General features: G+C 39.8%; 1 protein-coding gene across 2 annotated transcripts in view; it reads left to right on the forward strand.

Annotated features, from left to right (window-relative positions):
* PDE10A (phosphodiesterase 10A) overlaps positions 1-27,559 on the forward strand; it is a 347,743-nt gene that overhangs the window by 1,828 nt on the left and 318,356 nt on the right. The window lies entirely within an intron of this gene.

The following is a 27,559-nucleotide window of genomic DNA, read 5'->3' on the forward strand; positions in this document are numbered from 1 at the left end:
TGCCGTGCCGCGTGGCCTGGCCCCCTGCAGCCCACCCACATTGGGGTGACTTGGGCGCTTAGGCCAGGCTGCTCCCACCGCCGGGCACAGAACTGCAGGGCTGCTCCCACCACAGCGACACTCAACTTGTGGGGGGGGAAAGGGAAGGGGTGAAGGGAAGGGGGTGTGGGAGGCTGGCTGAGGGGAATGGCAGGTCTGCCAAGCAGTCCAGGCTCCCTTCCCCACTGCAGTTTGTCACTGGCATGGGCATAGCCACACTGCCTCATTGATTTGTAGCTTGTGTAAATCTGTTTGCAGTGCGCTCCTAGCCTGGGCAGCGAATGAGCTATAGGCACCTAATAGATACGTTGTGGCTTTGCGTGGGTCCAGTGTCCTCCAGCAAGCCCTCGTCCCTGGTATGATTTCGCTTGCGTCATGTTGGGGCTTCAAATGCCCCTCTTGTAGCGCAATTTGCACCCAGCTAAAGTTGGTTTTGCTGTAATTTTCAAGCTCCAAGTATTTGTGGTGAAAGCTGTTCTGTACTTTTTGACAAAATAATATGAACATAGCAGCCAAGTGGTGTAAAATCAGCTGTGCACACAAGTGTGAGGGAGTTCTGCAGCCGAATTTCTTGTTGTTCAGCCAGCCCAGTGGGTTCCCTTCCTTTGTGTTTATTTTAACAAAGTGGGCCCAGATGAACCAAGCTGAGCTACAGGGCTTTGGGCTTGTGGCTGTAATGCAGAGAGGAGAGGAAAATACTGGTTGGATCCAGAGCAGTGTTTCAGGCTTTTGTGAGTCGCTCTGGTGGGAGATGGTGGGTGTGTGGTGGGTTCAGATGACGATGTGAGTATGTCTCTGTGCATGCTTGAATTCAGAAACATGGTGTTTTTGCTTGGGCAGGTGTACACAGAGCAGAGAGGGATGGAATGGATGTGTTCTCCAACATGGAGTCTGTGTCCCTTTTTGTAAATGATGTGAAGGATCCTAATGTCACAAAACACCCACATCATGAAATTCCCTTACCACTATGGATGTTTCTGCTTTTTGGAAGGAAATGTTTCCAGCACAGTGGTTGGTGTGTTCTTCTGGTTTCATTAGAAAGGAACACTGAAATTCACCATTTCTCTTAAAAGATATGGTTTAGGGTTTATGTGGTTGTTGGTTTTTAATTGCTTGGCTCTCTCACAAGAAAATAACATGTTCATATTTTCTTGCCATTTCTCTGCTTGAGACTAATCTTGACATGGGAGGGACATTTTCAGACCCTGTCAATGACTTTATATGCATGACAGCATTCAATGTTTTTGCAATGTGGAATTTTGCTATTACTAACCTGGAAAGTCTTACTTCTTTGTCAGCAATAGAGGAGGTTAAATACAGAAAGGACATTCAGCAGAGATTCAGCATTCAGAAAGTTTGGTATAGATTACATGCAATTCTAATCTAAATGTATGCCAGTAGTGGGTATAGAAGCACCTTACACGTTATTGTGATGCAGAGATGTTTGCCTGGTTAGAATTTTTTTTAAGTGCTTTTTTTTTTAAACTCCACAATAATATTTTCTGTAACACTTCTGGTTATGTAACAAGAAACAGAAAACATAATATAACTTTAACACAGGATTGTTTTTTTCCTTGATTTCAGTATGCACAAAACAAATGAAATGGAAAGTGAAAAAAGACTTAATAAAGTATTGATGTGTATCTAAAGGGAGTAAATGAGGTATCATTTTTCTCATAAGGGGACACAATGTATTTTGTAAATCAGACTGATTAAAAACTTGTGTTTTGCACCTAGATAATCTAGGCTCATGTCTTTTCTGACACAGTAAATGATGAAATAAGGTTAAAAAATGTAATTTTATTTCTGAGCTTAAATATATTTTTGTGAACTTCTGTTTATTTTCTTCCTCCCATTTTACAAGAAGGAATGTTGCTTGTTAATTACATTGTCTGTGACTATGTAACTGTAGAAACCATTAAGAGTGTGCAATGTATCACAGTCTTGTAGGGAATGTATTTTTGTGTAAGATGGTGGGTGTGAGACTTTCTAAAGGCATGAGATGGGAAGGGGTTTTTTTTGATTAATCTTAAGCATCTTACTAAGAAGCATTGTGCTCTTACAGCAGGTTTACTACCTCTGTGGAGAAGGCATACTCACTAAGGTTGGAGGGCAAGTGTGTAGTGTTTGCCTAGAAGTATGGAGAAACCCTGTAACACCTGGGGTTTAGTATTAAAGTGTGTGTGCGTTGGGAGCAGGGAGGCAGGGAAGGGGAAATGGGCATTAGTAAACCAAGGGAAGAAAAACAGAGAGCTCAGATTTCTGGAGGCTGCCAAATCCTGTATTCCTGCAGAAGTTGAATGCGGAAGCCTGGCTGTCCTCAGCTAATGAGGTGACTTCTTTCAGTGACAGAAGCGTGAATGCATGACAGCCTGGCTCCAGGTTTGCCATTTTATGCTTCTGTGTTACCTGGTAAGCTGAGAGCAGGTGCTGCTAACAGAGGAGTCTCAGACCCTTTTGAGGGTCTGCACTTCTGTTCTGAAATATTAAGGGAGTGTGGACTAATTCTTAGCTGCTCCAGACTGTGTTGGATATTTGGCCAACTGAAGTGTGCGCTTGCAGAGTTTCATTCAGCTCTTGTTTATCCTCACTTGGCAAGGCTGTGGGTGGATAGACACTATGCAGACCACAATACAGATTTTTCAAAGTTCCTTGATGTGGCTTTGTTTTTATTCTCCTTCAAAATCTTTTATGAAGGACTCTGTAACCCATACTGTAACCTTGCCTTTTATTGTGGGGTCTGATGCTGTACATTTCAAGCCTCGCTGGTGTGGAGAGGAGATAAGGGATGAGACTGCTCTATATCTCCCACCTTCTCAGCAGCAACAGCCTGAACCTGTCTGTCTAATTCAAGGCACTTCACTGCTTCACCTTATTAAGGGGTAGGCTTATAAGTCTCATTCCCATAATCTCTGAAAACACAGTGGCATTTTTTGGGGAGAATTCAGGTTTGTACACGAGCTGAATTGCCTCTCAGAGGTGCCCCTTTCTTTCCGTTGATTGTGCATGAAGCTTAGGGTAACTATACTGGTTTATTCGTACCAATTAAAGTGGCAGAAATTCCAGCAAAGCTGGGAAGGTCTTAGTGGAGAAACCAGATATGGTTGTTCAGTGTGATACCCACCATGGAGAAGGTGGGACTTGTCTGTTGAAACTCAGCTCTCTGCACACCGTTTATAGTGAGGAAGCAGAACATTTCTAGGGATCACTTCATCTCTTCCTGAAGTGGAAGTCTACATTTAGTCAGCAGAATCAGATCTGAGAAGTGCTGTTTATGCCAATTGGATATAAAAGTAGTCCAAACATCTAGCATGGATGTAGACAGCTGTATTTCAGCAGATGACTCCTGACTTTTGTCAGATCTTTAAGGCTTCAGTGAAAGTCAAATGACAAAGATATTTTTCTGCTGAATTCGAAGCAGAGGACTTCCCTTCTGGCAAAAGTTCTTTTGCTCAAACTTGTAGCACAAAAAAACCTGAAGAAGGGTCTTCGTTCTGTGAATCACTGTTTTCTCCGAGTGTGTTGAAGGCTAGTGTAGACAATGTGAAAATGGAGGGTGTTGGTTTAAAAACAAACAAATAAAATACGGACAATTCTCAGGACCAAATGCAATATGATCTCGTGCCTAAATTATACAGTAATACCGCTCACAATTTTCCAGCAGTTTCTGGATAGAGTGCAAATACAGTATTTTGGAAATTTTCTTGCAGAGATTTTTGAGCATGATGGATTCAAGGAAGGAGCAATCTATGAATTCTCATTGGACTGCTCTTTCTCTATTTACATTTTGTATGAAGATAAATAAATGAATTTCTTCCACTTCCCCTGTGGTCCAGTTGTTCAGATGGTCTCCATTGTCACAAATGCGAGTTATAGTTGACAGTTTTCTGTGCTTTACAAAATTGGTCACTAAAGAGAGAACTGTTGCAAAACTCCTCCAGAGACAAAGCTGAACTCCTGTCTGCCCACAAGTAACCTTTAAGATGTGATTACTTTTTTTGATTTCAAAGGTACTGACAATTTACATAGAAGTTAATCATGGGCATAAGGAAACGTTTTCAAGATTTTGATGGTCTTAGTTATTATTAATCAAAGCCCTCTTGAGGGTCCCTTCTAATGGAAGGGATACTTCCCTAGTAATTACTAGGGGAAGCAGTTTATACTAAGCTATTGTCTCTGACTAACACTTGATGATTTGTGTGAGTGCTTAGCATTCACATATGTTTTGACATTTGGTATTAAATTCTGATTATTATTATTAAATCCTAATTTGGGATTGTCAGGCCCAGGAAACCAAGTTCTGTCCTGTAATTGAAGGGCTACATTGGTTTAATGAAAATCAGAATTCCACCCAACTTCTGAATTACAGTTTTCCAAATACTCATTCTTCATCAATACAATTAGTTAGAGTATTTATTCAATTTGTTGTTTGATTAAGCAAGTGAATACTGTGATTCCTTAGAGCTCTGAACACTGTAGTTGATATTCATTTCTCTGATACAGGTAGAAAAGCAAAGCAGTTCTTCCTTTGGCAGTTCTTCCCTTGTGTGTGTGATTTGTGGCTTCAGCTTCTCGCATACTTGCTTTTCTCCATCCTCTGTGTCCTGACCATTCTTTTCTTTCCACTTAGCTTCTGATCCCTGAAACAAACAAGCCCCCTCTGTCTCTGGATCATACTCTGGAAGATCTGGCTAATCAGAGTTAAGGTGTTTAGCCACAGAGGCTTATGTGTTTGTGAGGGCATGGGAAAGGGAAGGGAATTATTGTACAGCTTGGGGTTTGTGCCGATACTGTAATAACACAGAAAGAAGTGATCCTTTCGACTCCATTCACAGGGAGAAGCTTGTGTCACCAGAAAAAAGAAGAAGACAAAAGAATTGCATCAACAGCTTATTAGGGGTTTTGTTAATGGAAAAGAAACCATGCTTTCTAAAGCTGATTAGCTCAATGGGTACTGATAATTTCCTGTGTTTAATTTTTTTTTTAAATCTTTTTCTTCTGAAACAGTCAAGGATCTGCCTTCCAGATGCTGTGAACAATCTATGGGGTCTAACTTTTTCAGAGGATTCGATTTAATATGCTGAAAAAGATGACAGTTTTACCAAATTACTTCAATTTATGTGAAGCTGCAAACTCAGAATGCCAGAAAAATATAAAGCTAAGGAGAATTCAAAATGTTTGGGAAGAGCGATCAGGGGCAAATATATCTGCAGTGGTTGGAACAGTGTTGTAAGTGGTCTCTGGAAAAACACCTTCCTCAGGCGTTGCTGCTGACATGCCTTCCCGTCCACTGTGTCTTAAAGACTGTTGAGGAGCTTTTCTATTCCCACTTGTTTGAGAGAGGTGTGCTAATGTGTGCCTCGGTATAAGTTTATGAGCCTTGTTTGAAGTAAAATACAAAGGCTAATGCTTGAGCATTATGCTGAGTCGGTGTTTCCATGTAGGAGGGGCCTTTTCTGCCAAGCAGTGCAGTACTGCCTAGTACAGCTTGGTCTTTAGCTGCTGCTAGCCAGTCTTGAGGTCACTATCTGCATTCTAGGGGGAAAAAGCTATCCCAGCAGACATGAGAGGCAGAGCCATAGGGAAAGGGGTGATATTTTAAGTACCTGACATAGTTGCTTTGGTTGGAAGGTATGACTTTGGGGGAATTGCAGACTTGCCCTATAAATAAATTTATCCAAACATTTAAAAAGTGGAGATGACTTTTTAATTATTTGTGGGCGCTTAGATATTTCAGCTATGCTGGTCATGTAGCATGAATGGCAATGCTATAAAAACACCCAGTGAGACAGAAATCGTAATTTCAGCAAAAAAGCAGTGAAGAAGTCTCCTGAGTAGCTATTAAAAATGGTGCTTTGGTTAAATAACCAGAATTTCAAGGACAAACATATCACAAAGCTTTGTGATAATTGTTTGAGACTCTGCTTTGGGCTCCATGAAGTTGTAGAGTACTTGTTATGATGGCAGTGCTGTAGTCTCATTTCCATCTGCCTGTGAGCTAAAGAAGTCCATCCTGGCTGGCCCCAGCCTGCAGATGGTGATACTCCAGTGTACTAGGAAGTGTTAACTCAATGTAGCAACTGCTGTTAAATGCAATAAAGTTGTGCAGTTGGTGAGTCCATACCTGGTGGTTGCTCTCTCTACCTAGAGAGGCAATGGGGAAAGAGCAGCTCTGAAAATCAGCTTCAATGAAGACATCCTCCTGACTGCACAATGAGCCTGAGTAGCCTTCCAAAGAGGACTAGGACTAGTCTTTGGAGAACCTGGTCCTCAGCTGGCCTCAGGTGCTCCCCTGACTGGTTGGGTGCTGCCTGGGAAATGGAGAACCCTGGCTGGCAGAGGAGGAAGACCCTTGATTTGGGATGTCTTCTCACACTTGAAGAAAAAGCTAAATAGGGAGGGCAGCATGAAGGTGAGAAGATTATAAAGGAAATGAAACAAAAAATGTAAAAGCTTTGCAGGTTTCCTTTAACTTCTGGTAGTTAAAGGAAAATTGTGTGAATCTCCTGGATTTACTGGGAACGGATTACATTGTTTCTGTTTGTTTTTTCATAGCCGTTTTCCTCCTTCTAAATTAAATAAATAAAGCTGCTTCCCTATTCCTGGTCAGCAAAGGAATGTGCATCTGCCATTACTATGACATGTGTGAGGGAGAGTCCTGGTCCCCTGTTACAGTGTCCACATTCACCTGATCACTCTGTGTTGACAGGAGGATGAGTTGTATTGATTACACCACCATGCTATAGTTTCTGAACACATCTGAGTCCAGTAATTCTATATGGGAAGGGAGTAGAGATGCAAAAGGCAAGTGACGTGTAAATGCAGATGTATTTACTTTTTAAAGGCATTGTGTTAATACACGAGAATAGAGACTAATTTCTAATGAAGCGCTTGTTCATTAATGAAGTCACTTCGTGTTTTCACCCTCTGGCCTTAAAGTTTCTGTACTATTTGAGCATACTCCTGTTTTTAAGTTACTAGGGATAATGTAGAAAGCTTGGCAGCTCAATGAGCAACAGTTGTGGCTTTATGCTGGAGGAGCAGAAGAGAGATGCTGTCTGGGTGTGATGGGCTAGAATACAGTTGGTTTGTGCATTTATTACTTCAGTCACAGTGTGATGGCTAATAATATTGACATTTAAGGTGTGTCCACACACTGGGAAATTGAGCTTGTGCTCCTGAGCCCATTCCTAGTATGTCTGATAACATGTGGAATGAGCAGCTGTATTTCAGGCGTCAAGCTGCATTAAAGCCATCCACACTGTGTTTTACTTGAGTACTGTATCATAGCTGAGGGGCAGCTGGCAATGGATTGGTTCTTTCTTACATTGTTTTCAGTTTGTATTGGGCCCAGATATAATACAGGAAAGTTAAAACCATTACAATATGAATCAGAGGTGGATACATGATGACACTATGAAGTAATAGTTACAACAAATGAAAGCGGAAACAATCCTCAGAAAGCAGCCTTAAGGGAAGACCTACTTGAGTTTAGAGATGAAGGTAGAAAAATGATAAAGTGAAGATGTCAAGACACCTGGAGAAGGCAAACTCTGCATGAGCAGAGGCTGAATATCAGAAGAACACTATCTTCAAGAATAGCTCTTTTTTCATAGTCATGATTATGCACTTGTTTTAGTCTTATGTAGCTGTTAGGTTAGAGTAACAAATCCAACTGTTCTTTTTGGAATCGGGTTGGTTTTCTAGGCTTTGCCCATGCCAAGTCTGATTTATTTTTCACTTTTACTATTTATTCACCTGCATTTCTTTTCTGTCATATTTCCTTTAGTATAGATACAGCCAAGATAGGCTTATGCTATAATTATTATTCAGGCTTTGCAGATCTGCTCTGTATGTCATTAATCACTTTCTAATGTTATGTTTTGGAACTAAAGATTGCAAATTAGTAAGTTCAGATGGTAGGTCTCTGTTTTAACAGTCCATGCAAGCTCTCCAGCTGTCTTTGGGGAAAAAAGCTAATAACTTATAGGTGGGCTTCAACTTTGTGTGACCTTGCCATAAGTGGGACTAGGAGCATTCACACCTAGAGGCTGCATAGAAACGATTGATGCGTTGGTCTTCCTACTGCTTTTCAGCTCTTTTGTGCCATCTATATTAGACTGCATGAGTACTTGTAGTCTCTTTCAAGGGCAAACTAAAAACAGGTTCCCAGAGTTGCATTGTGGCTTGTCTGGGAAGTGATAACTAACAGCTGAATGTGTCTGCAGAGTGGCCTCAGTTGAGTGGAGTGAGCTGTGAATAGTTCTCACTTCTTCATTGATCTTCCTTGATTTCTTAAGAACCTCAGTAACTTCTTGGAAACAAGAGAAATGTTGTGCAGGCCAATTTTTGCATTCATTAACTCCAGACCCTTGCCTACAGTATTTTGGAGATGTTGGTAAATTTTGTTTTGTTTTGTTTTGCTTGGTTCTCTTCACTGTATGTGAAGAACTGCAACATTTTCTTGCAATGAAACTTCTGATTCCAGGAGATAGTGCTGTGGCCCAGGTAGGGTTTTGAGGCAGATCGTGTGGATTGTGTTAGGTTCTGGTCATGGTGCCTAAAAAAGGTTAATTCTTAATATCCAGATTGTTCTCTGCAGGAGGTCCTATTTGAATGTTGGCTATTATTATATTACTTGTCCTTTGACTCGCAGAACCTGTTAGTTTCAAACTGTATGTGCTTACCTTGGCACTTGAAAACACTTGGGATTTCAGTGCTATATGCAAGAACCACATGCTGAAGTTTAGGCAAGGAGTGGAAGGTGCACAGGAGACACAAACACCTGACTAGATGAAGGGCCTGTAGCTGGCACACTGACAATGTCAGTGCGCAGCCCTGCAGATTTAAAACTACACAGGAAGATAACTGTGACCTAGCCACACACCTTCCTTTGCCACATCTGGGGGAAGAAGACTCACTGCAGTTAGTCTGCAGAGATAGTTAAAAAGCTACAGGTCATCATCATTTTCTCTTTATTTTGTGAAATACAAAGGCACAGTCCTGGCTGGTGGTAGCTAGTACTTCCAAAGAAACCTAAACGTACACCTCTGCTAATGCTGCACACCTAGTTTGGAAAAGATTTTCATGAAGATGTGAAGCTGCTAAATTGAAGGCAGGGGTAGATTAACACTGCAAAGAGACCAATGTAGTTATACATATATATATGCTGTATACAACATTTTTTGGGGGGTTTTGAAGGGCCCAAGCATCTAGATAATCCTTTGTCTTGGCCTCAGAAGCTAATGATGTAAGTGGCTTCTAGTATGCCGCTGCCACATTCTCACAGAATGCTTTCAACAGACGCCATTCATTCTGCAACTGCAACCCAAGCATTGGGTGTTCCCAAGATTTTCCTTGGCAGGACTATGTCCTGTTGCCTTCTCACTCCCAGGTAACTGGACAGTAATTAGGAAAAGGCTGTGCCTCACTGGTTTTTTAAAGGCAGAAGATGTGTGACACTTAACCTTTTTTAAATTGTTAAAGAATTATAGCAGTCATTTTTGGCTGGGAAACTGCAGTATAAGCAGTGCTAATCCTAAAGCATTATATATTTTTAATTTGGGATTATAATAGGCTAGGATAGGAAGAAAAAAAATTGTAAAGCTTAGCATGAAGGAATATTTAATTTTATTCGGGAAACTTTCTGGCAAAAATCCCCTGGATCTGCACAGAATCTACAGATTTAAGATGTCTTTGCACAGCCAGAGGCTGAGATCATGGCTGTCTAAGTAGAGTTGGATATTCTCATATCTGCCAAGTTTAGCCTTAAATAAATAAATGAAAAAAAGGTCATGCTTCATGCTTTGTTCAAACTCTTGAGATGGTTCTAACTTAATATTCTAGAAGATAGTGACCTCCCTTTGAAGATTCTGTCCTCCTGCTCAAAATCCTGCATGGAACCAAGAAAGTAGCTGTTTAAATGAAGCCATGAAATATCTGAAGGTACTTTCTGGAATCCTTTAAAATGACCATGGTTCAAGAAATATGCCCTGCTTACTGCCAGGAGTGCAGTAAAGTCAGTCACTAGAAATCTATTAGTCGTGGGCAATTGCAAGTCCGTTACCCAACATTAACCCACAAAAAAGAAAATTAACACAGTTAAGAGTAGTTTTTGCCAGAGAAAGATGAACAAATAGGAGCAGAAGCTGAGTGGGAAGCTTCTAGCAGCAGGAGGGGGGAACTGTAAAGATCATCTGTTCAGACGTGTTTTTTTATTTCTCCCCCTGCAACTCCCCAGGTATCTCTCTCTCACTCATGATTTTAAAGACACAGATGCAAATATACCTAATAGCTACTGTGAAATCTGTAATAACAATCAACTAGCCAGGAGGCAGTTTTCAAGGACCACTGTGATTGAGGGTAATGTTTTTACAATGAGGTCATGTCCAAAGACAGCCTCAGCTGATGGCAAACTTGTACTTGAGCACTGAATAAGCACCGTGTCTTGCGTGGTCCCTGCTCCAGAGAGGGTGCAATCTAATAAATCTGGCACACACATACACGGCTGTATTTTTAAAATTGCTCATTTTATAGATTTTGGGTTTAGTTTTTTGTGTGTTTGAAGTCATTTGTAGTCCTCTTTCTTTACCTCCCTCTATTTACTCATCTCTTCTCTTGATACTTCAGCAAGTCAGTTTTGTCCAAAGTGCTTTTTTTCAAACGCACAGAAGTGCTATCAAGTCGTGTGAAGGCAAACACGAGATCAACAGAAGGGAAGCAGCACATGGGGCAGAGTGTGTTTTCTGGTAGGTCTGCAAAGAGAGTAGGAAGTCTGGTCTGCTTGCTCTTATCTTCTCCTTTATTTACAGTTTTCTGATAGAATTTCCCTTTTCCTCAGAAATGCCCCTCTCTGTGAAAGTCAGCTGCGTCTGTGCTCTGTGACACTGTCACTGTTCAAATGGCAGGGTGGAACAGAGTATGGAGAGGAAAGTATCCAAAGTCAAACAAATTCAAGTAGGATTTGGCCAGAGTGTTTTGAATGGATACCTGCAAGCCAAAAAGCCAAGGAAAAATATCTTGCCTTGTGCTATGTTCATAGTCATGGCAAACCACGTAGGGTCTCACGTGGCGTTTTGTGAGCTCCAAAGCAATGAGCTCTGTTTTCAAGTACCTACAGGCAGTTCAGGTCTTTGCAAGCTTGTCATGACTCGGCTTGAATGGCACCAGGTAGCTTATGCAAATTAAAATGTGAAACAGTTCATGGTTCTTTCTGGTATGGTAAGATGGTTCTTTAAACTATGTTATGATTTGAAGGTGACTCTTCACTGAGTTTAATATCCCATCTCCTTTTACTAAAACCAAAAGTCAGTATTTTTAAAAGTAATTCTATTAGGCATACATAAATTCTTGTTTGATCAACCTTTTTGTCTGAAACGAAATGTATTTAAAAGTAACCAAATGTTCTTAGTATTTTAGTCTGCTGTGAAAACTTTTTGTATTACCCCCCAAAAAGAGAAGAGAAGGTCATTCACTCATTAAAACACCTTTCTGGGGGTATTTAGAGACATCTTTTGTTTACCATTAGAGAGTATTGTTTTAAGGTGATTGGGTTTTGTTTATTTTCTGCTGCCCACTAAATAGAGTTGAAGGGAAACAAAACCCACTTGGTCATCAGGAAGAATGGTTTACTGGTGGGGCTTGTTTTTTTTTTTCTTGTGTGGTTTTCTTTTTTTTGAGGGGTGGTGGTGGTGTTTGTTAATTATAAAAAAAAAAAATATTAACAAAACTTTTGTAAATTTTTGTACATTCCATGCAAAAGAATTTAGAAAAGATAATGGGCTTGAGTAAGTGTTACTGAGGAGGATACCAGGAAGGTTATAACAGTACAAGTTTACTATAGAGTTGTGTTTGACCAGTGGAGATCTTTGGTCCTGGTTGTGGTGATACATAAAACAAGGAGGGGTTTTCAGCATGGCTCTTGGAACACAGGCTGGATTTTATTCCTTGCAATAAAGAAAAAAATAATGATTTTTATCCAGATTTACTGAGAGTAGAAATCCAGGAAAAAATCCAATCAGATATGACTTTGTTTTACAGCTTCCTCCACCATATTTCTGTTTTTCCAAGTTGTATTATTCCTTTTTTAGTTTTTCTGTCTAAAATGATCTCCAATTTCTCTTATGGAATGCTGTCTGGGCTTTCCTCCTCTCCAGTTGCTCATGCTTAATTTATAAAATTTGAATAAGTGCTACAATAACATATAAGCTAATGATTTTCCTTACCATTTTCTTCCATCCTCCAGATGTATCTGAAATATCACATGGTACAGAAAGTTAATTTTGAAATAAATGGGCTGGGCTGGACTATATAAATACCTTAACTACTTGGATATCAGCTGGGGGAAAATGATGTCAGGTCATCACTGGAAACTACTGGCACAGCTCTGATTTTCAGTAACTTTCAGTTCTCTTAAACTTTCTCATTTTATTAGAAAATCGGAGACATTAAGTAATTGCATAAAAGGGGATGCCATGGTGGTGCTGTTACAAGTGCTGCTGAACTGCACAGGAGCGGTGCCAGGGGTTACTAGAGATGGGATATGTCTGGAGCATGGCATTTGTAAAACTCCAAAAGTTATTTCTGAAGTCCTTTGTAAGTTTTTAATACTTGTAATGATAGGCCTACATATTATTAATATCAGGTTAGGTTTATGGGGTTTTTTTGTCGTTTTCGTTGTTGGGGTTTTTGTGGTTGTTTTTTCTTTTGTAAGTAGTTTTTTGTTCCTTAACTGTTATGTCTTAGAAGATTCCACTTATTTTTATTTAAATTATGACCAGATATGATGGGTTTTACCTTATTATGACCAACCCTTCAGCTGAGGTCAGAAGTTATGAATGTCTTCAGCTACTTCATCAGCTCCGTGAACTTGAAAAAAGCAGATATTTCTCTCTTGCAGTTTGTTAATCACTGAGGAGCACAAAGACATCAGGGTGAGGCTGAGTAGCCCCAAATGTCTTTTTGTGCTGCCTACACGTTATTGTAGTTGTACCCATCTTCGTTCATTCTGCTTTCTTCTGCTTTATCAACCTGGTAAAAACTCCTCTCCTTCCTTGTCCTCTTTCTAAATCTACCTTGCTTTCTAGAGCATGGCCGTCTTTTCAGATTTGGGGCTTGGTAAGGAATGGGTTAGGGAGTGAAGAAGGAGAGAGAGAGGAGTTTTGGTGTCAACTCCATCTCATTCTGTAGACTGAATTCTGCTATTACTTATACTGGTTTGTTTCATTTGGGCTTTTGTATTTTGAAATAACTTAGGAGTTTGTCAGGCAGCAGAAGATGAGACACGCCTAGTCTATAAAAAATAACCGAATTATCCAGGTGGAGCAGATGATATTTAGTGCAAGTTCAAAGTTGTATTGAAAGAATAGGGGAAATGGTTACAAGACTGGAGTGAGATATAGATATTTGTAATAATAATTGAAAAAATTTGCTATGCTTGTAAAGTCTGAAACCTGTGGAAAAACTGGTTTTGTCCTTATTTGTTTTTCTTACCCCAGAATTCCTCAGCTTGAACATTGGTATTGGTTAACTACAGGCCATAACTTCTCCATCTGTCAGACAAAATACTCTTACTTGCTGAAATCTGTAGAATTTATTAATTTATTTTTTTTACTTCTTTAAGATGATAACTTATACCACAAGTGATATAAATTTGGTAATTTTAGGTATATATTGATATTTAGCTTTCTTTTCCAAATCTAAATTATTAAGTTCAGTATTTTGAATTTTAGCGTGGCTAGGAATAGAATTTTATTTCTTCTCTTGACCTCATCCTTACTGACAAGGTACAGATAATGGTACATGAAAGTAAGCCACATCCTTAAAATGTTGGGGGAAAATTTTAAAGTTAGAAATATTGCATTGGCCAGAACAACTGGGCTGTGCTTAACTGATCTAGAACAACAAATGGTGTTGCTCGGGAAAATAAGTTTGGGTTGAACGTTCATGTAACGTTCTTAACCTTGCTTGAGCTGGTCAGGGTTCTACTATGAATATTCCTGATGTGATGTTTAAGGTGATTGAATTGAATCTGGCATGAGACTCTAAGCAACAATTATTGAAATAAAGACTTCCTTTTGAATAAAATGTGCACTAACCCCCCCCTTCCCCCCCCCCCCCCCCCCATATTTTTCTTTAATAAGCTGTTATGGCATTTGGATGTTTTCTGTTCTCTTTTCAAGAAAATGTCACATTTGAAACACATTACACATGTTGTGAGTGTTCTTTCACTGCAGGAGGTGAACTATCCAGGTTATTGTGAGTGGGCTTCTTTCTTTAGTAGGAGTTGCAAGCAGCCATGTTCTCTGCTTTAATAGTTCTACCTGCACATTATTCTGTGAGTCAATTACTGTTTGAAAAATCTGGCTTTGGAGTTTTCTGAACTTTTTTTTCCTCATCTGGGGAAATTTGCTTTCGCCTCCAAAATGTGTTGTTATTCTTACAGTATCTTGAACAGATGCCTTATTTCAGGGTTACTGGCTTCTCCTGCTTCTTGCCTAAGTGACAGACAGCTAATATAAACGGACCCTTCCCCTTGGAAAGCCCTTTGGATTGCCTTGAGGTGAAAGTGAAGGGAGGGATGGTTTTTTGGGGGCGAGGGGTGGGAGGGGCAGGATTGTTCGGTTTTAAATAAAATGGACATTTGAGACATGCTTTATGTTGTGTTCACTGGAACCACCTCTCAGCACTAGGATATGCTGGAGGAGGACTGTCACCAATTAAAGCACTGAGCATCCCCTTTGCCCTAATAAAGTGAGTATTTAGATAAAGCTGGAATCTGGATATATCTAAGCCTTTCTTAAAGTGCATGCCAACTTAATCATCCTTAGAAGAAAGCAACAAAATATCCATTATGTGTTGGTTCCTTTCTGAGGAGTGGATCTGGGCTTGGTCCATACTATGTATACCAGAAACTCTGTAGTTTAATCCTCAATTTGAAGACTTTTCCATATTGGAGACACTGAGCTTTGTGTTTTGTCTCCAGAACGGAATTTTCTCCAATTCTTCAGGACTGGCAGTAAGCTCCAGTGTGGCAGTGTCACCCTCAGAGGTCCTGAGGGGTCTCTCTGGTACAAAACACAGATGTGAACTTCTGTTCTCATCTGTGGAAAGAAAGAGCAGTGCTTTAAAGAGACATTTAATTGGGAGAGGTATTTCATAGATTTTAATAAACACCTTTGTGAGCAATAGCAACCTTCTGCACTGGTTGTGGGCGGTACCGTTACATTCCCCGAAATGTTGAAAACACTTAAGCCTCGCTTTTGATGCTGTTCCTTCCAAGTCCAGCATGCTGCTTTCAGCAGCGCTTTTGAGATCCCCAAGACAAGGTGGTCTTTCTTTTTGCTTCTGTGTTTTCTCCGGCCTGTCTTTTACATACCAAAGTTTTCAGGCCTCTTTTAGGCCCCTCTGTCCTGAGACTGTAGTTTGAGGGGTTTGCCCCAAACACTAAAATTGTTCCTTCCTTTTTCACCTATGAAATGAAAGTATAGTCAGTCAAGGTTTTGATGCGTAGGTCTCTTTCTTTTCTTCTGATGATAACTACTATCTCTTAAAAATTTTTTCTTTCTTTGTGTCCACCTGCCTAAACACCAATCAAAGAACAGTGAAGGGTGAAGCTATGAACAAAAAGGGAAATCTGTGGTGCTCACCAATCTCAGTGGGTAGTTTTTGCTGCCTGTTGCAAAACGTGTCTTGGCCCTGGCTGTGCAATATCCAACACGGGACTGCTTGAGGCCTGACTGCTGTAAAGAGCAGCAAAATAGAGCCTTCTATGGGGCATATGGCAGCAAAAGGAGATGAGATGGAGTGAAAAACAAATTAATGTTATGTAGGCAGCAGCAAAAACAATGGTCTATTTGTGAAGAGTGTATTGCTTGAAAGGCTGACTGGGGCATCTGGGGTTGAGATGGGACATATTCACTTAGCTCGGGTTGGGAGATTAAATAGTGACAGATGGTTCACATGGTTTTCTAATGCACGAGAAGGTATGAAGCACATCTGTGCTCGTGTGAGAGAGCGCCAGAGCTTGGAGGATTGATTATGTGTGAGAAGCTTAACATGTGAGCGCAGTGTTTGTGTGCAAGCATGCAGAGGCAGGAGCATTGGTGTCAAAGGACGTGCGTGAGAGAACTTGTCTAGTGGTGTACAGACGTACACAAGGGATATTCTCATGTTGATGTTGTAGTAAGAGAAGACCTGAACATATTTGTGTAGGCTGGTTTTGTTGTGATTTTTTTTTTTAAGCTGAGGTAACTTGCCTTGCTGTAAAAATAAAAATGCTCCAAAGATGTATTTCCTTGCTGAAATGTTCTTTTCTGCAAATATTACAAGTTCTTGAAACATCATTATTTTTAATAAAGCATTCTGTCATAGGACATAAAAAATTCTCTTCTTATATTTTAAAGTATGATAAAGCCAAGTTTTTCAGTACATACCTAAGTCATAACATATAGAAGGCACTTAATTTGTGGACCATTACAACATACTTTGGGTCATGTTATGGCCAAAGGCTGTGGCTTAATTTACCAAAAAAGTATTGTAATCACACTGAAATGCACTTCCTGAACTCTCTTACTGTTTTTTTTAAGTGGCTTTTTTTTTTTTTTCTTCAATAAGAAAGCAGTCAAGTATGTGCATTTATTGGGCACAACAGACAAGGATCTTGAATTGCCAGCAATTTGTCAGGAGATTATGGTTCTATCCAGAATTTTCCAGTCATGTTATAAAGTATAGCTGTGTATATTATTATTATTATTATTGTTATTGTAGTATTTAATTTAGTTAGATTTCTGAGCAAATAAATATAAATCAAGGTTTGACCAATACTGCTATGGCTTAGAAATGATTGTGGAGAATGATCAGATTGCACCAAAGCTTTATGACTACCTCAAAGCTGTGCTGTTCAGTCAGAATCTTTTGAAAGAGCAAAAGCAAACAAATCAAATTTGGACAAACTAAGAGTATGTCTTAGCAAAGCCAGTTTGATGGCATTCTATTTTCCTAGAGTCTTTCTTGTGTGTTTTATCATCTTTCTCAGACCTGCTCTGTTCTTTCTCCTCATTCATGGTCTCATCATCATTTAATGCTCAGAATGAGCATTAAACTCATTCTGGGAAATCTTCTACGCAAGTCCCTAGGTTCCTCTAGGTATAACACAACCTGTCCTTCAGAAATTGTTCTGGCTTGTTGGTTTTTTCTCTTCCTGCGGTTTGGGTTGGGATTTTTTTTTTTGCTTTTTTTTTGTTTTGTTTTTTCTTAATGTAGGGCCTTTGATGAATTTTCTTGTTTACAACAAGTTCACTGCAACAAACAATAAATCTATGAAAAATTGAAACTCCCTCCTAGTACTAAGAGTCTAGTTTCAGACAAAAGTCTAGGAGCAGTTTGCTGGGAGTAGGAAACTGAGCATTTTTTAAGGATGGCCTCACTTTGGCTCTCAGCTTACTGAACACATTATAAACTTTTTTATTCTAATATATATAAAAATAGCGTGCCAAGAACAGCCAGAGAGAGAGGTGTTGAGCATGAAGTTAGACTATTCTATTTTTTAACTTATTAGATAGTCTGACATATTAGGAGAATGTGTTCTGCCATGGTCATACTGCTCCCCAATCAGCGTTATCCTGCAAAGCAGGGAAAACCATTCAGTGGGAAGCTGCCAGGTCTCAGTTGGCTGCTATGGAGAAGTCACCTGGAGGGGTCCATAACTACCACGTGCCTCAGGAGTGTCTTGGCATGGTGCTAGGAACAGGAAAAAGAGTTCCAGAAGGAACTGGGAAAATTATGTTTTAGTTGAGAGGTAGGAGGAAAGGCCTCAACTATTCAGGGATGAAAGAGTTGATGCTAGACAGCAGATGCAACCCTGCTGTCTCAAGTGGTCTTGGATCCTCCCAAAAAACAAGCAAACCGTTCCTATGTGGGGAAAGAGAATTAGAGGAGCAGCTCCTGATGCCTGTCAGCAGAGGATGAATTTTTACTCTGAGAAGAATGATGTGAACCTGGCACCATGATGATTCCATATATCCATTTGAATTTGTACTGTGTGATTGTCACGTACTATAAACCTTCTTAGAACATGAGAGGGGTTAAAGAGATGTTTTCATTTTGCTTCTTTGGTGAGAAGTTACTTTGACCCATAATTGCTAAATTATTCTGCGTGCATCCATGCTATTGGAAAGTCATACAGAACTGAGAGAGAATAAACTACTTTTCTATCACCTTTCCCTTTTTTTCCTCCAGTTCATTGTATCATCACTAGGTTGTTTTGTACCTTTTCATTATTTTTTTTCCCTCTTGCTTGCAATCTCTCTGACTGTGTGTACTTACTCTGCTGTGATTAGTGACATGTGGCCTTGGAGAGTTAAGGCATAGGTCCTTTGAGTAATATTTACAATGTTTCTGTCAGAAGACTGAAGCTCTGTAGTGGTCTGTCTTGTTTTCCTCCCCCCCTTAGAAAGCATGCAAGTTGCTATTCTCCAGGTTTTTAAGAGTAAACTTTTAAGATCAGGCATCTAAAGGTTTTATCTCACTTATTCTGTGATTCTCTGCTGCAACATTGTCCCTCTTCATATATTTGAAGATATGCTGTTGTTCTGGTGTAGATCTGAATTTCTGTGAAGTTTGAGTGGAAGAGTGGAGTCTTGGTCTGAAAATCACCAGAGTTTCACTGAATGACTCTGTATTTCCATGTTACTCTCTTGAATCTGCACCTTCCAGGTGCTTACAGTGTTTCCTTATGTATATGTCAGTAATGCTTACACACTATAGTCACGAATGTCAATATGCTGTTAGACTGGTTTTGATGCCGATTTTGAAAATCTGGAAGCTTTTTTCCCCTTTACTGATAAACCCTTTTAAAAAAAACATTTTTAGAAACTGAAGTCCTGTTAACTCAAAGGTTTTAATTTTTTTTTTCATTCTGAAATGCCTTCCTAGGTTGAGGCTGGTATTTGTGTGTTTTTGATAAATGGCAGTTGTATTTACTTAGCTGTTGCTCAGTAGTGTTACCTATTTTTCACACGTCTGATGAATGAGGTTCTCTGTCACTCTTAGGTTCCAAAGTTTGACCAAAAAAATGTTTTCACTTTCAAATTGTGCCAATTCTTTTTGTCACAATCAGGACTAGTAAAATTTGCTGAAGTAAAGCAATGATGATTTTGATTTCAAGTTATATCACAAACTTGTCCCCACTTGAGAGCAGGTACTGGGATCTTGCCAACGTTTAACCCTTATAAGTTATAAGGAAGCACTAAACTCTTTCTTTCTGTATCGATCTGTGGAATTAAGTTGGAAAAAGTTTTGAGTAGCCAAGCCAGACAAACGGCAGTTTCTTATATACCTCCTCTTCTGTGTTCACAATGAGGTCTAACTGTTTTTTTCTTTTTCCTGTGTGGAGGGGGAGATGGAGACTTCTCATTGAATGACTTAATACATGATGGTTTTACTGTACTTACAGTGAATCAATTAGAGATTTCAAAAATTCAGTCATTCAAAATAGGATGGCATTTCAGGGTAAGACACAAAATATAATAAAGCATGAGAGCTGTCAGCACAAAGTACTAGAAACTATACAGGAAAAAAATATTTCCCCAGAATGTGTGATTAAAGCTGACTGCCTGAACATGCTTGAAGATCTTTGTAAGACTAAAACTCATTCAAAATTCTAAGAGCTTGCCCCTGCAGTTTTTGATCTGGCCTTGTTATAGGAAAAGCACGGGCAAGCTTCTTTTAAAACCAGACATCTTACGTACATTCACACACAGAATTCAATATTTCATAGTTCTCAGTTCAAAAGAAAAATAAAATCTGATGGTATTGGGTATGTGTCAATATAGAAATCTTAATGTCCTAAAATAAAACCCAGAATCTCAAATATTTTTGTTCACATTGAGTAATTTCCTATCTTAAAATTAGCTAACAGAATGCCTTGGGAGTAAAAAATGTTCTCAGAATAAGCATGTGTGAATTGGTCTCTGTTAATTGTAAAATAATAAAGTTTTCATATTTGCATAGCTGAAATGTTAAAAGTTCCAATAGTGGTTCTGAAACAGCAGTGAAATGTAAAATCTTGGGATTGGTGGTTTTGGCAAAGACTTCTACAGGATTGACTTTTTTCCTTAATCAGTGTAGAATGTTTTTGGACCTAATACATGTTAACAGTTTTGTTAAGTTTTGATTCACATTCTCTAAAGATACTTAGAAAATTCTCTTAGGGATGGCCATGTGACAGCAGGGCACTGTAGCAGGGAAGTAGTTACAAAGAGGGGCTGGTTTCTAAATTACCAAATAGGCTGCTTTGAGAGGTGGTGCTTGGCTCAGGACTGTTTCTTATGAGGAAATATGTTTGTCAGTTGTCTCTGTGTCCTTCCATTCCCCTCTTCTCTTGCTCAGGGTTGTGTAGAGTGACTTTCCTGCAGGCAGGGCTGGTTGGAGGACCTGTGAGATAGTTTCATAGATTTTTGTCAGCTGTGCGGCAAAACCAGAACTGTCTTTTCCGGAAAGTACTTGTTTTCATTTTGGCACACCCACCTTTGTTTCTGCTGCCAAACAAAGCACAATCAGTAGAAGTTACTTGCTGCTTCTGTTCTTCCAGTTGCCTTCAACCACAGTTTTCTGTGGTAGTGCTCTCATTTTGGGTCATTTTTTGCAGCGAGGGAACTTCCTCTCCTCTGTGCAGTGTACGAAACAAACGGATGCTGGATGTGGAGGAAACAAAAGGGAAGTTTGCTTTTGGAGAATCTGTGGAACATGGAAAATGGTACTTAATTAGTGTATGTAGGAAAAACGCCACTTCCCTTAGGAGAAAGTTACACTGACTTTATTAGACATGTAACCAATACAGTTCTGTAGACATTAATTGTTGTTAAAGTGGCTTTTAAAATTAGTTTTGGTACTTTTAATTATACTTCAGTTTTTCAGATAGAAGAAAACAGAATCATTCTGATGATGTGGAAGGCTGAAAAAAGACTTGATTTTTCTTTTTTATCTACCTCCTTTTTTCCTTTCCTTACAGCTTCCAGGAAGAAAGAAATATTTTCTAGCTAAATACTGCTTCTTAGGACCATAACAAAGCCTGCAACCTCAATGGTTTCTACTTACTCATGTTAAACATACAGAGCTTTTCTTGTCAATGAGCATTTCATACAGCTCTAAACTGTGTTTTTAAATAATTTATAGTTAATACTACTAATAATAGCAACAACAACAACAATAATAATAACAACAATTTAAAAAATTTAAATGACCTGGACACTTAAACTCATTCTCCTTTATCTACTATGGTCTTAATATATAAGGCTGTGGAGACAGAAATATCTTCATGCTAGGGAAAAACATCCTGTCAGCTTCTAATTTGTCAGCTGTCTTTAAAGACAAAAACATTACATATTGTAATATATACCCAATCATAAAACTTTACCCATTGTATTATGAAGGGAAGAACTCATATGGCAACAAACTCTTTAAGGTAGCTCAAATTCTCTGTAGCTCACATTCTAAGTTATCCTAATTTTTAATTTTTTAATGTGTTATATGAGGGTTTGTCTGCCTTCTCCCACAAATGAGATTGATTATTAAGGAAACAGTTCATGCTCTAAAGGGGTACTATATAAACAAGGCAAGAACTTTATCATTTTGGGGCACAAGTCACTAATGATGATTCTTATCTCTTCAAATTTACAGATGTCTCACTGTAAGACATTCAATCATAGCTGGTCAGCTTAGGTTGCCTTTGTATTCAGTGGAGAATATTTTCAGTGAGACACAGGCACCACCAGATGGTGATTCATCTAATCTATTTTAGACACCTATTTTAAGACAAGATGAATCACCCACTGAAGGAGCCTTTCGCATAGAATCACAGAAAAATTTAGACTAGCAGGGCCCTCTTAAAGTCACTGATCCAACCCCTTGCACAAGTCTTGGCTAACTTCCAAGTTAGATCAGATTGCTCAAGGCCATCGAGTTGAGTTTTGAAAATGTCCAAGGATGAAGAGTTTGCAGCATCTCTGAGCACCATTATCAGTGCTGAAGCACTTTGATTAATTTTTTCCTTATGTCTGATTAGAATTTCCAGCATCACAATTTGTCACAAATTGTCTCTTCTTTTGTTGTGCACTTTTGAGAAGACTCTCATGCCACCTTCTCTACAACTCGCCTTTAGCTTGTTGAATTCAGCAATTGGCTCTTGGCCTTCTCCCTTTCAAGCGACCTAACCCAGTTCCTCCAGCCTCTCCTTGCATATTTTCTAGCACCTTCAGCTATTTAAGTAACAGTCATTTTGTGCTCCACTACCTTACTTTCTCCAGTTTGTCAACACCCTGTTGTATTGACATCTGTTTTTGCAGAGCTGCTAACCTGTCTAACCAGTTGGTCCCCAGCTTGTACTGATTTTCTTTTTCCTCTCTGCTGACTAAAAAGCAAGTCAGTGGTGACTAGGCTTAATGCTGAAGTTAGGTCATGTAAATAATGGTCTAAAAGCTGATTTCTATGACTAGATTAAATATTAAATTTGGATATGCTGCTATACTTGTAACCTTATGCCTTGAAATCCTGCCTGCTTATTAAATGCTCAGAGTTTGGATGTACCAGATGGATATGTTCTCAGTAATGAGTATGCTAGAACTGAGTACCACAGGGGTCTATCCTGACACCTGTCAATGAATATCTTTGGCAGTGACCTGGAGGGGATGATGGAGGGCTTGCTCTTAGTTTGCAGACAATACCAAACTGTAGGAACCAGTCAAAATGCTTAAAGTCAGAGCCACCATTGAGGGACCTAGACAGGCTGGATGGATGGGCCAGCAAGAGCCTTACGAAATTTAGCAAGGACAAATGCCAAGTCCCACACCTAGGGTGAAACCATACCTTGGAACAATACAGGCCAGGGAGCAGCTTGGCAGAAAAGAACTTGATGGGTCTGGTAGAAGACAAACTGCATATAAGTCAGCAGTGTGCCCTGGCAGTGCAGACAGCAGCTAACAGCATCCTGGGCTATAGTAACAGAAGGCATGTAGGTAGAGGGATTGGTTATAACCCTCTGCTCAGCAATTGTTAGGCTGCATCTGGAGTGCTGTGTCCAGTTTTGGATCCCCAAATACAAGAAAGGCACTGCTAAATTATAAGGAGTTTAGAGGAGGGTCACCAAGATGGCTGGGGCCAGGGCACACGGCAGATGAAGAGAGGCTAAAGGAATTGGGCTTGTTCAGCTTAGACAAGAGGGGACTGCAACTGGAGTAACTAGTAGGCCACCAATTTCTAGAGGAGGTTATTGAGAAGATGGAGCCAGGCTCTTCAGAGCAGTGCATGGCAGAAGGACAAAAGACAGTCGACCTAAGTTGCAACAAGGGGTTTAGATTGGTTATAATTAAAACTTTTTCACTCTGAAGCCAGTCAAGCAGTGAAGCAGGTTGCTCAGACAAGTTGTTCAACTTCCACTATTGAAAGTTTTCAAGACCCAACTGATAAAGCCCTGATCATAGATTGACCTTGCTGTGAGCAAAAGGTTGGACTAGAAAACTCCAGAGATCTGTCCAAGCTGAATGGTTCTATGACTTCTATGAATTGCATTTAGCACCTTCATCTTGTCTTTTAAAATTATTTTTTGTACCCTTTGGAGAGAGGAGGCAGGTGCGGAGATTGTATTTTCTTAAAATACTGTGAAAGAAATGAGAAGTAATTCCGTGAGTTGGTGAAAATATGATATTTAGGCATAAATTTAGTAAGTCACATTTCATGTATTTCCATATATTTTGATTGCTATGTTCCTTTTTTTTTTTTCTATATAGTAATAAGGTCTTTAAAAACACCTCTTTAGAAAGCAATAGTTACTGAAGGAATCTCCAGATGAACTGGTTAAGATGCTGTTCATACAATTACCAGATATAGATAGAAGTACTGCTTTTCAGCCTAATGAGTTTGTCCTTCATGGAGTCCCAAAACACTCGTGAGTACAGCATTTCTCCATTCTGTGCTTTTCCTTTAAACAAAAATACCACTGGGCTAAATTCAGCTCTGCAGTTACTCTGATCTCAGACAGATCTCTGCAATCTTGTTGATTCAGCTTTACTGGTATAAAAAGAAAAAAGCACTTGAATAGGTTCTTAAGACATTAATGGCTAAGGCTACGAGGGTATTTTTGAGAGCTAACCTAAAATACTTGAATGTGGAATTAGACAAGTATCATGCTTTAAAAAGAAGGTCCAGATGAAGGTATTTCTATGTTCTGTTTCGCTCCAAAGGGGACCTCTGTGTCTATGGATCTTCATTGCAAAACTACCCGGCATCTCAAATCTGAAGTTGGGTTAGAACGAATTGCAGGGAGGAGTAAAAAACGACTGTTTTTACTCTTTTAAGCAACCTGGCTCTTTACCTTGCTCAGTGGATCTCTGAACCCATCTGAAAGAACTAAAATCAGCCACAGAAAGAATGTTTTGCAGCAACCACTGTCTGGGGCTTTTGGAAGACCTTGCTAAGCCATTGCAGTTTTAAAAGCACACTCACGACTCAGGCAACAAAATGCACAGGTGGGAGACAGTTTCTTTACTTAAGTTCTCTTCAGCCCCAGCTGGTCTGTACTGGATGTGACTGACTCCTCCCAAGCTGGCTAGAAATTGGAGGATGTCTTGCTGTCCCTAAAGCTGTGAGGTTCATATGACATGATTCAGCAAAATGATATCTGTGTGCCTGCTCACTTGCATGCCTAAAGACTACCTGCCTTAGCTGTGTCTGTATTGTTTATGCTCTGCAAAGCTCTATTGTCATCAGAACAGTGTCAGCGTGCTCACATCTCTAGGCTATGGCTCATGTATGTTTTGAGCCCTCTGACTGCTGAAACTGAGGATGTATCCCCTGCTATGTCTCCTTACATGCCTGCATTCCTTAGTTCATTTACTTGGGGTATTGAGGTGGGGTGGGGGGGTGAGGTGAGACGAGACAGGGATCAGGACTCACCCAGGCTCTATGCTTGCCTCCAAGAGGTGGGAAATTACACTGTAGGTGAGGTTTAGCTGTTGTGAACATTTTGATGGCAACTATGTTAGTGTGTTACTGACCACTGGTAAAATAAATGGCTTCACTAGAATGTATGGAAAATATATATTAATTACAGCAGGAAGTACCTTTACTTGAGGAGCAGATGGTTCACTGATGTTTTGGGCTAGGAAAAACAGTCGCTTCTGGACTCAAGGACAGATATCTCATGGGAAATGCTCTCTTACGGCAGAGTAGCAGAATGATTTTACCATATTCAAAAAATTCCTATCCAGTTAGCACAACATAGCTTTCCTTGCTAGTGGCTTTGATTTTTTTCCATCTCTGTAAAGAAAGAACTGGAACTGCGCTGCAAGACTTTACGCGACTCTCTGCCTTCGTGCTGAGGAACCTCCTGTGTGCTGCATGAATGTGCTGGCTGCAGACTCTTTCTATGGACTTGTCAGGCTTCCATACAGACACTCTTGAACTTTGTCCTGTGCTATCTTGTCTGGGTAACCTGTTTGAAATTCCTCCTATATTTTGTTCCTGCATGCTGACTGTTCACAAGACCTTAATTCCATATCTGGTGCATGTAGCCTTGGTGTTGTGGCTCATGTTAATTGCTACCTTCTGACAAGGGCCTGTGTATCACAGAGGACATCTTTTATTTGCTGGGGTCTTTTTTTGTCCTTTTCTTTGCCAAAAGACCTTTGAGGTAGGAGCTTCATAGCATCTAAAAAAAAAAAAAAAGATGTAGGTGTTTCTGGGCTACAGGTGTGAAATGCTAAAATGTTGCTTTGCCTCATTTGAAGGGATTTCCTCCAGGCAAGCTTAAAGAGGCCCAAGCATACAGAAACCCTCTGTATGTTGACAGATACAAATTGATTGAAGTTGAATGATGATAATATGCTATTTGTAGATATACCCTTTCTAGACATATCTAGTTACTTTGCTTTCCTGGTGAGGAAAGCCTACACCAGTGAAGGTCACATAAATTCTAGTTTCCCTCCTTCAAGTAGGTAGAGTATTGATTATACTGAACTAGAATTCTGATAGCTAAATCACATTAAGATCAGTTTCATGACAAGATTTTAATACCTTTTTTTGCAATGGTACCATAAACATATATAGGAAGTACAATACTAAGAAAACCCAATCCTCCTATGCAAAAGAAACCCAAACTCATTTTTCCCTTAAAATAGACAGATTTGGTCAATATCTAACAAGAAATATCAGTATCAGTATGTTACCTTTTTTTCCTGAGAACATATAGAACAAATTCTTCCGTGAGTTTAAATTTGTTTAAATGAAATCTTCTTTTAAATAATTATAAAAATTAAGTTAACTTTTTAACTTGAATTATGTTTAGTCATGAGAAAATTCTTCTGTCCATCAATCTTGATAAATGCTACTGGTGCCTTGTACACAGGCTATACCCAAGGATATAAACCATTTGACATATGTATGTCATAACTGCACTTCTCTAAAACTTTGATCAAGCTCTTCAAGCAGCTGTTCTGATTAAAAAAAACCCCAAATACTTTTGAGGTGTCTTTATGATGAAGAAAACATAAAACATATGAATGTAACCAGAGCAGTGAGGAGTTACCATACAACATGCAAGAGTCAGTCCTTGAGGTATAAATCGAGTTGTGGATCTTCCAAAAATGTCTCTTTTGCACAGGCAAATCCAAACCATATAAAGTGTAAGGCTGTCCTAGAAGTTTCTACTTTAATGAGCTTTCACCATAATCCAAGTATCTTGCTGGCTTGCTGTCTGCACTGCAGACTCCAGGGCTTTCACACTCTATGAACTGGGCAGCTGCTCCATGCATGTTGCTTCGGGCTGGGGAATTCTCTCACACTTCCAGCTGTGGCAGCTGCTAGGAAACCAGTAGATCATGAGATGAACATCTTGATAAAAGGAGCTGGAGGTGTTCTCGCCCACTGCCTGCTAACTCTGGCAACAGCCAGTGCACTCGGGCTTTGGGAGGCTTGTTGCTCCCTCCAGGAGTGGAGTGTATTGCAGGATTTTTGTAGCAAATTCTGAGTCCTGACCAGCTGCCCTAGGAACAACCACATTCAGCCAAGCAAGCTGGATACCCTGGAAAAAACTGTTCAGATGACGACATGTGTTGACACGAACCATTCTTTTCCATACTAAAAAAAAAAAAAAAAATCAGGAAATGTGCCATTACTTGTGAGTTGCATCTCATTTTCATGCCTGCTATTGGGGGTGTGTTTAACACCTGTGTTCTCTCTGTTTCTGCAGCACAGGGGTAGGAGATCTGAGAATGTCACCTGAGATCATACAAAACTGTAGTGGAAAATTTTGGGAGCCTAGATAACCTGAAGTGACAGCATTTGAAACAAGTCACAACCAGAAATAAACAAGCACTTGTGGTGGCTTGTGTCCATCAGGTTTTCTACCACATCTGGTTTCTCTAGGAGGGCTCCTCCTGTCCTCGGAGTCTTACCTTGCTACTGGGGTTTGTCAGGAGCTGGCAGGGGTACTTCAGTGCTTCAGCCCCAACCTCCTTGTACCTGCAAG

The sequence above is a fragment of the Corvus brachyrhynchos genome, unplaced genomic scaffold (genome assembly GCF_000691975.1).
Source record: "Corvus brachyrhynchos isolate BGI_N302 unplaced genomic scaffold, ASM69197v1 scaffold70, whole genome shotgun sequence".
NCBI classification, from domain to species: domain Eukaryota; kingdom Metazoa; phylum Chordata; class Aves; order Passeriformes; family Corvidae; genus Corvus; species Corvus brachyrhynchos.